The sequence below is a fragment of the Canis lupus genome, chromosome 20 (assembly GCF_011100685.1).
Source record: "Canis lupus familiaris isolate Mischka breed German Shepherd chromosome 20, alternate assembly UU_Cfam_GSD_1.0, whole genome shotgun sequence".
In the NCBI taxonomy this organism is placed as follows: Eukaryota; Metazoa; Chordata; class Mammalia; order Carnivora; family Canidae; genus Canis; species Canis lupus.
Window position 1 is genome coordinate 56,669,594 of NC_049241.1, and position 10,430 is coordinate 56,680,023.

At 47.8% G+C, this 10,430-nt stretch overlaps 1 long non-coding RNA gene across 2 annotated transcripts; it reads left to right on the forward strand.

Annotated features, from left to right (window-relative positions):
• Positions 1–633: 633 nt before the first annotated feature.
• LOC119864785 lies at positions 634–10,008 on the forward strand. Of its 2 annotated transcripts, none has more exons than XR_005375236.1 (3): positions 634–937; positions 7,531–7,641; positions 9,576–10,008. It is a non-coding gene; the product is annotated as an uncharacterized LOC119864785 (long non-coding RNA). The 2 variants fall into 2 exon arrangements; XR_005375235.1 differs by having other exon boundaries at positions 9,721–10,008.
• The last annotated feature ends 422 nt before the right edge of the window (positions 10,009–10,430 follow it).

Here is a 10,430-nt window from a genome sequence, read left to right on the forward strand (position 1 = left end):
GATGTGGGGCTCGATCCTAGGACCCTGGGATTTTATGTTTTGGTCTTTTTTATTGTTAAGTATTGTATCTTTTTTCTACGGCATTAAATATATATATTTTTTGTCCACTTTATTTTGGAGTGGAGGAAACAACTTAAACTCAAAGAGCCAGGGGCTCCTGGCCGGTTCAGTCAGTGGAACATGTGTCTCTTGATCTCAGGGTCATGAGTTTGAAGCCCACATTGTGCGCAGACTTTGCTTAGAAAAAAAAAAATCAAGAAGCCAACTTCTAAACAGGATATTCTGGGAGAGAAGATGTTGGGTGGCATGCAAATGTTAAGACTCACAAAGGGGTGAATCTTGTCCTTTGCTGTTGGAGAAGTCGGTACCCAAAGTTAGGGAAGAAGCAAAGTAGCAGGAGAGAAATGTAGGAGAAATGGCTTTTGTTCAAGACCTTTTGTGTCTCAGGAGAAAAGTCCATGCAAAGTATGAATTGGGGGAAAAGGACACAAACTTTTTCTGGCAAAGGCCAGTTGGCAACTCTTTCTGGCCTGCTGCCATGTGTCCTCTGGGCAGCTACTTGGCTCTGCCACTGCCCCTGAAATCAGAGCAGGCGGCCCTGGGGAAGGGCCTGGCAAAACTTCCACCCATGGAGGCAGTGGGTTGGATTTGGCCTGCGTGCCATCTTTTGTCAGCTCCATAAACCTAACTCAAACGTTGCTTTCTGGAACATTCCCACAAGTAAACCATTCCTCAGTCTGCAGGAGTGTTTGGAAGAGAAGTCAGGAGGAAACGGTGATCCGACAGCCACCTGGGACAGGCCTGCGGGTGATGGAGCCCCCTGGAAGCCCAGCGCCGGGGAGCCTCGCTCCAGAGCGCAGGCGGGGTTCAAGGCCCGGGGCGTCCCCACGAACAGCCGGGTGGAGACCCGCAGCCACTGGTCCTCTCCTGTTAGCAGGTGCGCTGGGGGCCCCAGCAACGAGAGCTGGGGTCACCGCACACCCCTTGGGACAAGGGTGCGCATTGGCAGAGGCCACAGCCCCTCTGTGTGACCCCGAGGGTCACCTCCGGTGACCTGGGGTCCCTCTGGGCGCAAGGGGGTGCAGGGGGCACCCCCCCTGGGAGCCCCCCCCAGTGGAGGTGGATCCTGGGGTCCCCAGCCTGCTGGCACCTTGCTGCTGGCCTGGGTCACCGGTGCTCCCCTCACCAGCCAGTGCGAATGGTGTGATTCGGGGCCTGTGCTGAGAAGGAGAATTCTGCGTCCTCACAGGTGTGCCCCCGGCTGCAGAGCAGACGCCCTCGCGGCCACCCGCTGCGTCCTTCCAAGCCGAGCCGCCCTTGCGCTCAGGGCAGCGGGGCCTCCGGGAACAAAGCGCCGCCCCGCCTCTCCTTGCATCTGATGGCTGCGGCGCCCCACTTCCTGGGAGACGACCTGCGGGTCCCCCCTACCCGGGTTCCCCCCCCCGCCCCAGCTCCCTGGCCCCTTACTGCACCTGGGCTGCAGGCAGCCCCATGCAGGCCGGAGGGTCCCAGGCACAGGCTGCACCCGGCCCGGGCCTGCACCTGCAGTAGCTCCCGGGCCCGCTGCCCGATGACCTCACCTTTGCACCTCCACGTGTGGGGAAAAGAAGTGTGTGCTGGCTGACGCCATTGATTATTATTTTTTTTTTTTAGATTTTATTTCAGAGAGAGAGAGCACAAGCATGAGCAGTGGGGTGGGCAGAGGGAGGGAGAAGCAGACTCCTGGCTGAGCAGGGAGCCCCATGCAGGGCTGGGCCCCAGGACCCCAGGACCCCAGGACCCCAGGGCCCAGGATCTTGACCTGAACCAAAGGCAGATGCTTAACCAACTGAGCCACCCAGGTGTCCCTTAAAATCACTTTTTAAAAAAATCGGACGTTGCAGTAGTACAGAGAGGCCTCCTGTCCCCTGTCCATCACCCCAGGCGGTGACCTGGGACACAGCTTTAGCGCCATATCAAAACCGGGAGAGCGACGTTGCTACGAACCCCAAGGCCTCGTTCAGATTTCAGCAGCTTTACCTGCACGTGTGTGTGCGCGCGTGTGTGTAGAGTTCTGTGCCATTTTACCTCACGTGTGGGTCTGTGCAGCCGCCAGCCACATCAGGACACACAGCCGCTCATCCCCCCAGAGGTCCCTCCTGAAGCTCCTGTTTTAAGGACGCCGCAACCCCTGATGCATTGAGTTCGGATGAGGACTGAGTGTCCTGCATCTTTGTATGTGGGCTGGCTGGTTCCTTTCCTCTCTGTGTGGTGACAGTGTTTTCCACCTTAAAAAACTTATTTTTAAATGATTTTTATTATTTTTAGGGGGGAGGAGCTGCAGAGGGAGAGGGAGACAATTCAAAGCAGGCTCCATCCTTGGCGTGGAGCCCCAAGCGGGGTTCAATTCCGTGACCCCGAGATCATGATCTGAGCAGAAATCAAGAGTCGGAGGCTCAAGGGACTGAGCCACCCAGGCGGCCCTGCTTTCCACTTTATTTATTTATTTTTTAAAAATTTTTTATTTATTTATGATAGTCATATCAGAGAGAGAGAGAGAGAGAGAGACAGGCAGAGACAGAAGCAGGCTCCATGCACCGGGAGCCCGACATGGGATTCGATCCCGGGTCTCCAGGATCGCGCCCCGGGCCAAAGGCAGGCGCTAAACCGCTGCGCCACCCAGGGATCCCTGCTTTCCACTTTAATGCCGGGTCCTGCTCCACTCTCCCTGGGCTGAGGGCACGAGGGTGACCAGTAGTCTCATGCGTGTGTGGACAGAGTTGGCTGGTCCAAAGCAATAAAGGGCATCGTGCCCCTCTCCATGTGAGACACCATCTGTTCTAATAGCCTCCCCTTGACCCATTGGGGACCCTCACCCCAAGGTTACGGGGACAACCAACACTTGGCATCCAACAATGGGCAGATGAGACTCAAAGCCATTAATTCGTCATGTAGACTCACAGCCTGGGGGAGCAGACACCATAGGCCACTTGGGGGACGCACTGGGGGACAGAGTGAACCACGGGGGCTGCGGGAGGAAGGCTTTGAGTGACACGGTGGTGGCGCTGGTTCCTGGAGTGGGATGAGATTGGCTTGTGTGAATGATTCCAAGGCTTGGGGGTGGGGGACAAGCAGGAGCTGTGCCCGGTCCCTCGGGGAGGGGTTTTGGGCTGGGGGGCTTTGTTTGTTGGTGGGAACAGCGTTGGGGCCTGGGCTCCTGTTCGAGGCCGAGTGGCGTTCCCATGAGTGGTGGCCACGTTGTGCGTGTCCCCTCATTGAGCTTCAGCTTGTGACTTGCGCTGTGATGATCAGTGACGAACAGCATCTATTTGAAGATCCTTTCCAGCTCCTGTGGGTGTGTACCTACGGGTGGGGTCCCTGGGTCACAGGGTCATGTTACCTCTGACTGCTTGAGGAACCACCCGACATTCTCACCAGCCGGCAGCCGTCCCAACTTCTCCACGTCCTCACCCATGTATCTTCATGCCTTTTTATTTTCTGTCTTCTGATGCTTGGACATATAGGGCCTCCTGACTCTGGAGGCACAGCCCATCAAAGGTCACCAATTCCAAGGGCAGGAAACAGCTTGCCCACTCTGCCCACCTTTTTTTTTTTTTTTTTTTTTTAAGATTTTATTTATTTATTCATGAGAGACATGCAGAGAGAGAGGCAGAGACATAGGCAGAGGGAGAAATAGGCTCCCTGCGGGGAGCCCGATGTGGGACTCGATCCCAGGACCCCAGGGTCATGCCCTGAGCTGAAGGCAGACGCTTAACCACTGAGCCCCCCAGGGGCCCCGAGATTGATTAAAAAAATCTATAGGGGGATCCCTGGGTGGTTCAGCAGTCTAGCACCTGCCTGTGGCCCAGGGCATGATCCTGGAGACCCTGGATCAAGTCTCACATTGGGCTCCCCACAGGGAGCCTGCTTCTCCTCTGTCTGTGTCTCTGACTCTCTCTCTCTTAGTGTCTCTCATGAATAAATGAGTAAAATCTTAAAAAAAAAATTATATAAGCTGTATGCCTCACATCAGGCCTGGATTCATGACCCCAAATCAAGAGTCTCATGCTCTACCAATGGAGCCAGCAGGAGCCCTGTTTCGTTTTTTTAAAAGCACGGTCTGGATTACTTACATATTCTTCTTCTTGGGCTGCCGTCACAGGACTCCACAGGCTGGGGGGCTGAAACAGCACATTTATGTCCTCGCCGTCCCAAAGGCTGGAGGTCTGGGGTCAAGGTGTTGGCAGGATTGTTGCTTCAGAGGCCGCTCTCCTTGGTGTGTGGACGGCTGTCTTCTCCCTGGGTGCTCACTGGGCCGTCCCTCTGAGTGTGAGTGTTCTAATCTCTTCTTTTCTTTTCTTTTTTTTCTTTTTTAAATTTATTTTTATTTTTTATTTATTTATGATAGTCACAGAGAGAGAGAGAGAGAGAGAGGCAGAGACACAGGCAGAGGGAGAAGCAGGCTCCATGTACCGGGAGCCCGACGTGGGATTCGATCCCAGGTCTCCAGGATCGCGCCCTGGGCCAAAGGCAGATGCTAAACCACTGCGCCACCCAGGGATCCCCTCTTCTTTTCTTTTCTAAAGATTTTATTTATTCCTTTATTTTAGAGAGGGAGATAGTGAGACAGAGCACGAGTGGGGGGCAGGGAGAGGGAGAAGCGGACTCCATCCCAGGACCCTGAGATCCTGATCTGAGCCGAAGGCAGATGCTGAACCGACTGGGCGACCCAGGTGCCCCTCTAATCTCTTCTTAGAAGGACACGGGTCAGATGGGCGTAGGGCTCTTCTGTGACTTCATTGTACCTTCATTATCTTTAAAGACCTCGTCTCCAAGTACGGTCACATTCTGAGGTCCTGGAGGTCAGGACTTTCACAAATAAATAGAAGGTGAGGGGATCCCTGGGTGGCGCAGCGGTTTGATGCCTGCCTTTGGCCCAGGGTGCGATCCTGGAGTCCCGGAATCGAGCCCCACATCAGGCTCCCGGCATGGAGCCTGCTTCTCCCTCCTTCTGTGTCTCTGCCTCTCTCTCTCTCTCTCTCTCTCTCTCTCTATGTCTATCATAAATAAATAAATCTTAAAAAAATAAATAAATAGAAGGTGAGACACAACTCATTTCCATAACACTATACTAATGCTAAAGTTTATAGATCCGCACACCCCCAAAATAAAATCAGTTTTGGTGTGTAATACAACATAAAACAAGAAGCCATGCAACATATGGCTTGTGTTGGATCTTGGTTAGGACAACCATCTACAAAGAACATTTTGGGGATAATTGAAGTAAATATAGACACAGACAAGATATAAAGGAATGATAATTTTGATAATGGTGAAAATGAAGGGTTCTCTATGTAGATTTTTTTTGTCTAAAATAACACATTAGAAGTATTTATTTTGTATTTTTAAATTTATTATTAAAATTTTTTTAAGGGGATCCCTGGGTGGCTCAGTGGTTTAGCGCCTGCCTTTGGCCCAGGGCGCGATCCTGGAGACCCGGGATCGAATCCCACGTCGGGCTCCCGGCATGGAGCCTGCTTCTCCCTCCTCCTGTGTCTCTGCCTCTCTCTCTCTCGCTCTATGTCTATCATGAATAAATAAATAAATAAATCTTTAAAAATTTTTTAAAGTAATCTCTACACCCCACGTGGAGCTCAAACTCACAATCCCAAGATCAAGAGTCCCATGCCCGACTGAGCCAGTCCCAACGCACTGGAAGTATTAAGGGATGCTATATTGTCTTCGGTTTTGACTTTAAAACAATTCAATGTAAGTAATAAATATGCAGAGTCAGCTCTGCTGGAGCACTTGCTTTGCGAACACCAGATGGGTCACGAGATAATTAATATGTTAGGGAGTAATTTGAGCAAAATCGCAACTCCACATCTGTTCGCCTGTGGTTTCATCCACAAGAAACACTAGGGGATGGTGGGAACCCCACTCGGTCGACCAGAGCCTTGTAAGAAAACACAGATATACACCCTACAAAAGCGGCTTATCAGTGTAATTCCAGGAATACCCATTTTCTGAAATTTTAGAAGAGACAGAATTAAACCAAACATTTAGTTACAAATAATAGCTGGTAAAGTGATGAAGAGCAAGACATAATTCAGGGTGGTGATCACCTCCAGAGGCCAGAGGTGACGAGTCAGGAGAGGGGGGCACCCCAAGAGATGAACAGCCTGTTCATGAATGTGGGTGCCTGGGTTTAGTCGCCTTTATTGTTTATTCCTTAAATGTCACATAGGTTTTTTTTTTTTTTAACTTAAAATTACTAAACTTAGCATGAGGGGGCACCTGGTTGGCTCAGGGGTTGAGCTCTGCCCTCAGCTCAGGGTGTGGCCCCAGGGTCCTGGGAGCAAGTACCCCTGCTTCTCCCTCTGCCTGTGTCTCTGCCTCTCTCTGTGTCTCTCATGAATAAATCAATAAAATCTTAAAAAATTAAAAAAATAAACTTAGCATGAAACATTCAGTGCATTTCCCCCCCGAATACTATGTGCTTCACAATACAAATTTAAAGACTTTTTAAAGCATGAACTGTACAGTTTTCAAATATTTATTTTTCCACGTGATGTGAGCATCTCCCAGTTGTTTTGAATTCAATTAGCCAACATACAGAACATCATTAGTTTCAGATGTAGAGTTCAGTAATTCATCAGCTGCATATGATACCCAGGGCTCATCACATCACGTGCCCTCCTTAATGTCTAGTTTTAAAAAAAAATATTTTATTTATTTGAGAAAGAGAGAGCGAGCATGAGCTGGGGGAAGAGCAGAGGGGAGAGGGAGAAGCAGACTCCCCCACGGGGCAGGGAGCCCAACGTGGGGCTCGATCCCAGGACCCTGAGATCATGACCTGAGCCAAAAGCAGAACGTCAACAGACTGAGCCACCCAGACACCCCAGCTTTGATTTTACGCTGAGTTTGGAAGAGGTTCTCACGACTTTTATGGCGGGATCCTTTGAAATTTACTGTGTATAGGTGTAAGGCCAAATCAGATCAGACGAAGAGCTTTCATTCTCCCTGTTGAAAATAAGGAAACACATTTCTCTCTCCATTTTCTTTTCTTTTAAATTTTTATTTATTTATGATAGAGAGAGAGAGAGAGGCAGAGACATAGGCATAGGGAGAAGCAGGCTCCATGTACCGGGAGCCCGACGTGGGATTCGATCTCGGGTCTCCAGGATCGCGCCCTGGGCCAAAGGCAGGCACTAAACCGCTGCGCCACCCAGGGATCCCCTCCATTTTCTTTTCTTTTCTTTTCTTTTCTTTTCTTTTCTTTTCTTTTCTTTTCTTTTCTTTTCTTCTTTTTTCTTTTCTTTTTTTCTTTTCTTTTCTTTTCTTTTTTTAAGAGCATTTTCTTTAGAGAACTTGTGTTTATAAACCCTTTCTCTGTCCTTTGAAATGTTATATAAACCTCTATAAAAGCTAAGGAAGGCTGCCTGCTTTACCACCAGGAGTCTTTGTTGGGAGCTATCACTTCGAGATGCATCAGTTCCAAAACTACCTACTGCCATAAAGGTAAGAGAAGTTTGTTCTTTTTCTTTGCAGAAAGCCAATTATAACTAATACGGATGGCCACCCAGTTACTGGGTGGATGGAGGATACACGATTGTTGATTTTTGTCATGTGAGGACTGGTTAACACTCATCTTGAGAACAGGTATGTCACCACTGGCCTTGCTTGGCCGTGTAAGTGGGAGAGATGTCTTTCTGTCTTTACAGTCTCTTAGAGGATTGCCTGTGACGCATGTCACATTCTGGTTTAGTGCTGATTCAGAAATTGTTTTCTCCTAGCTTTGTGAGGGGTTTTCTGGGTTGGCAGGAGGTTTTGTTTTCAATCATATTGCCCCAACAGAAAGCAATATTTGAGTAGCAGAAGTTTGGAAATAAGCCCAGCGTATAAGTAGAGAGAACTGGTTCATGAACTTCTATCATTTTACATCCCCTTAGGAAGATTATGAAAGTCACCAATTAAAGTGAGAAGCTGTAGGATTTATTTTTAATTGAACCAAAAAAGCAAATTGTATTGCAATGTGTACACCTTGTTACTTTTTTAGAACATAGGAAATAAAACAACACAGGTAGGTGAACTTGTTCCTTTTTACACAAACACTGAGCAGATGTACAGGAAAGCAGTTGCTGAAGGACATGCTACCTAAGACTGACTAAAGTCTTAGATTTCTAAATCTCAGGCTGAATTTTTTTATACATGACACTCATTATTAATGCATACAAAGAAAAGATTTTTAGGTAGTTATAATTAAAAAGTGATTTATTTTTTAAAGATTTTGTTTATTTATTTGAGAGAGCCTGAGAGCCAGAGAGATTGCAGAGGGAGAGGGAGAAGCAGACTTGCCACTGAGCAGAAAGTATGATGTGGGGCTCAATCCCAGGACCCTGGAATCATGAACTGAGTCAAAGGCAGAGGCTTAATGGACTGAACCCCCCGGGGGGGCCCTCAAAAGTAATTTTTTTTAAAGTAATTTATTTATTTATTTATTTTTTTTTTAAATTTTTTTTTTTTAATTTTTATTTATTTATGATAGTCACAGAGAGAGAGAGAGAGAGAGAGAGAGAGAGAGGCAGAGACACAGGCAGAGGGAGAAGCAGGCTCCATGCACCGGGAGCCCGATGTGGGACTCGATCCCGGGTCTCCAGGATCGCGCCCTGGGCCAAAGGCAGGCGCCAAACCGCTGCGCCACCCAGGGATCCCTAAAGTAATTTATTTTTAATTGAAAGTCACTTTTCTGAATAGAAAACCATTCTCAAATATATTCTTCTTGTTAAAGAAGAAACAACAAAAACAATACACACACACAAGAAACAACACGTCCCAAATGGAGTCACTTGTGCTAAGTCACACATCAGCACATGGAGACTTGACACCTAACCTAATTGTGGATTTGGCCTCTGTGAGGAATGTGAACTTCACCAGTCAGCCTGTGATTGCCTGGTCAGCACCAGTGGGATAACCTGCTGGGTAGACCCCCCTTTCCTCAAAGGAAGGTGACCTTGCCTGAAACAATCCAGTCATTGCTAGAAACTTCCTTTTCCCATCCCCTTCTGCCTCTAAAAATGGCTGTCTCCGTTTTACCATTCCCAATCAGGGTGCAGAGCTCCTTGGAGCTCCTTTCCATCTGCTAAGATGCGATGTCGCCTGATTCATGAATCATTAAATAAAGCCAATTACAAATTCAAATTTACTGAGATGAATTTTGTTAGCTCCCCCAAACACTTATTTTTATGAAAGTAAGACCTTTTTTGAAAAACAGAGAAAATTAATTTTTTTTTTTTTTTTGAAAATTAATTTTTATAATTATGTTTGTGAGTAAAATGGTCAGTAGCTACTGGAGGTTATGCTTCTCTATCCAAAACTGGAGGAGGGTGGGGGAGAGATTTTTGAAATGAGCAGTCATATTAAATGCTGCTCCTGGTGGATTGAGAGTTTTAGGTCCAACATAAATTTATTTCAGCTTTTATTGCTTTCAAATCAGTTAAAATAGGAATTCAATTGCTTTCAGGATATCACAGCCTTTTATATTACAAAATTCTCTAGAGATACACTCAGAAACATCTAAAAACATTTCCTTGTAGGGTGTGAAGGAAGATTGAAAATGAAGGCATCTCTAAAAGAGTCACTCAAAAGAAAGTCGGAAGGACATTGAGGAAGCAAGGTTTATGCACATCTCCTGTTTCAATTTTCAGAACACCATGAACTTTTGACTTTTGTCTTTTGCAGTGGGACCACCTCCTGGAACACATCTTCCTACTGGGGACTGAAATAGAGATAATGTAATGCCTGTTAGCGCAATAGCCAATCACGGATTAGACAGTCAGTTCAAACTCTGCCAGCACCAATCATAATTCTTTCAAAACAACTTATGTAACTGTGTATTTTTCGCCTTTATAAGCTTGCACTCCTTGCTAGCAATTTGGAGCACACTGGATTTTGACTCTGTGCCTCCCAGATCCTAATGCCTAAGATCCCAAATAAAAGCTTTTGTAGTCTTGCGGCCTTGACTGTGAAGAGGACAGTGCACATCTGAGGATTCTTTTTTTAATTTAATTTTATTATTATTATTTTTTAACATCTGAGGATTCTAACACTTCACACTGCAGCTGTGCTGAGTGGGGGTCCTACAACTGGCTGCAGAGCTAGGGTCCCACTTCCGGGGACAGGGTGGGGGTGGGGGGAGGGGGGTGGATAGGAAGGTGGTGGTAGTGGTGCAAAATCCCCAAGGTTGGGGCGAGGTTGCTAACCTCAAGCCCCAGAGGTGGGAACAACGGGAGCGAGGTCAGGGCCTCCAGCTGTGTAAGGTCACAGGTCAAAACCCACTGACCTCTCCCAGCACGCAGTGACGTCATTGTTGAGGATCTTTGTTCTTAAACAAAAGGCACAGATACGCCCTGACCTTGCCCCCACGCTAACCCTTGACCCTAGGGCTCATC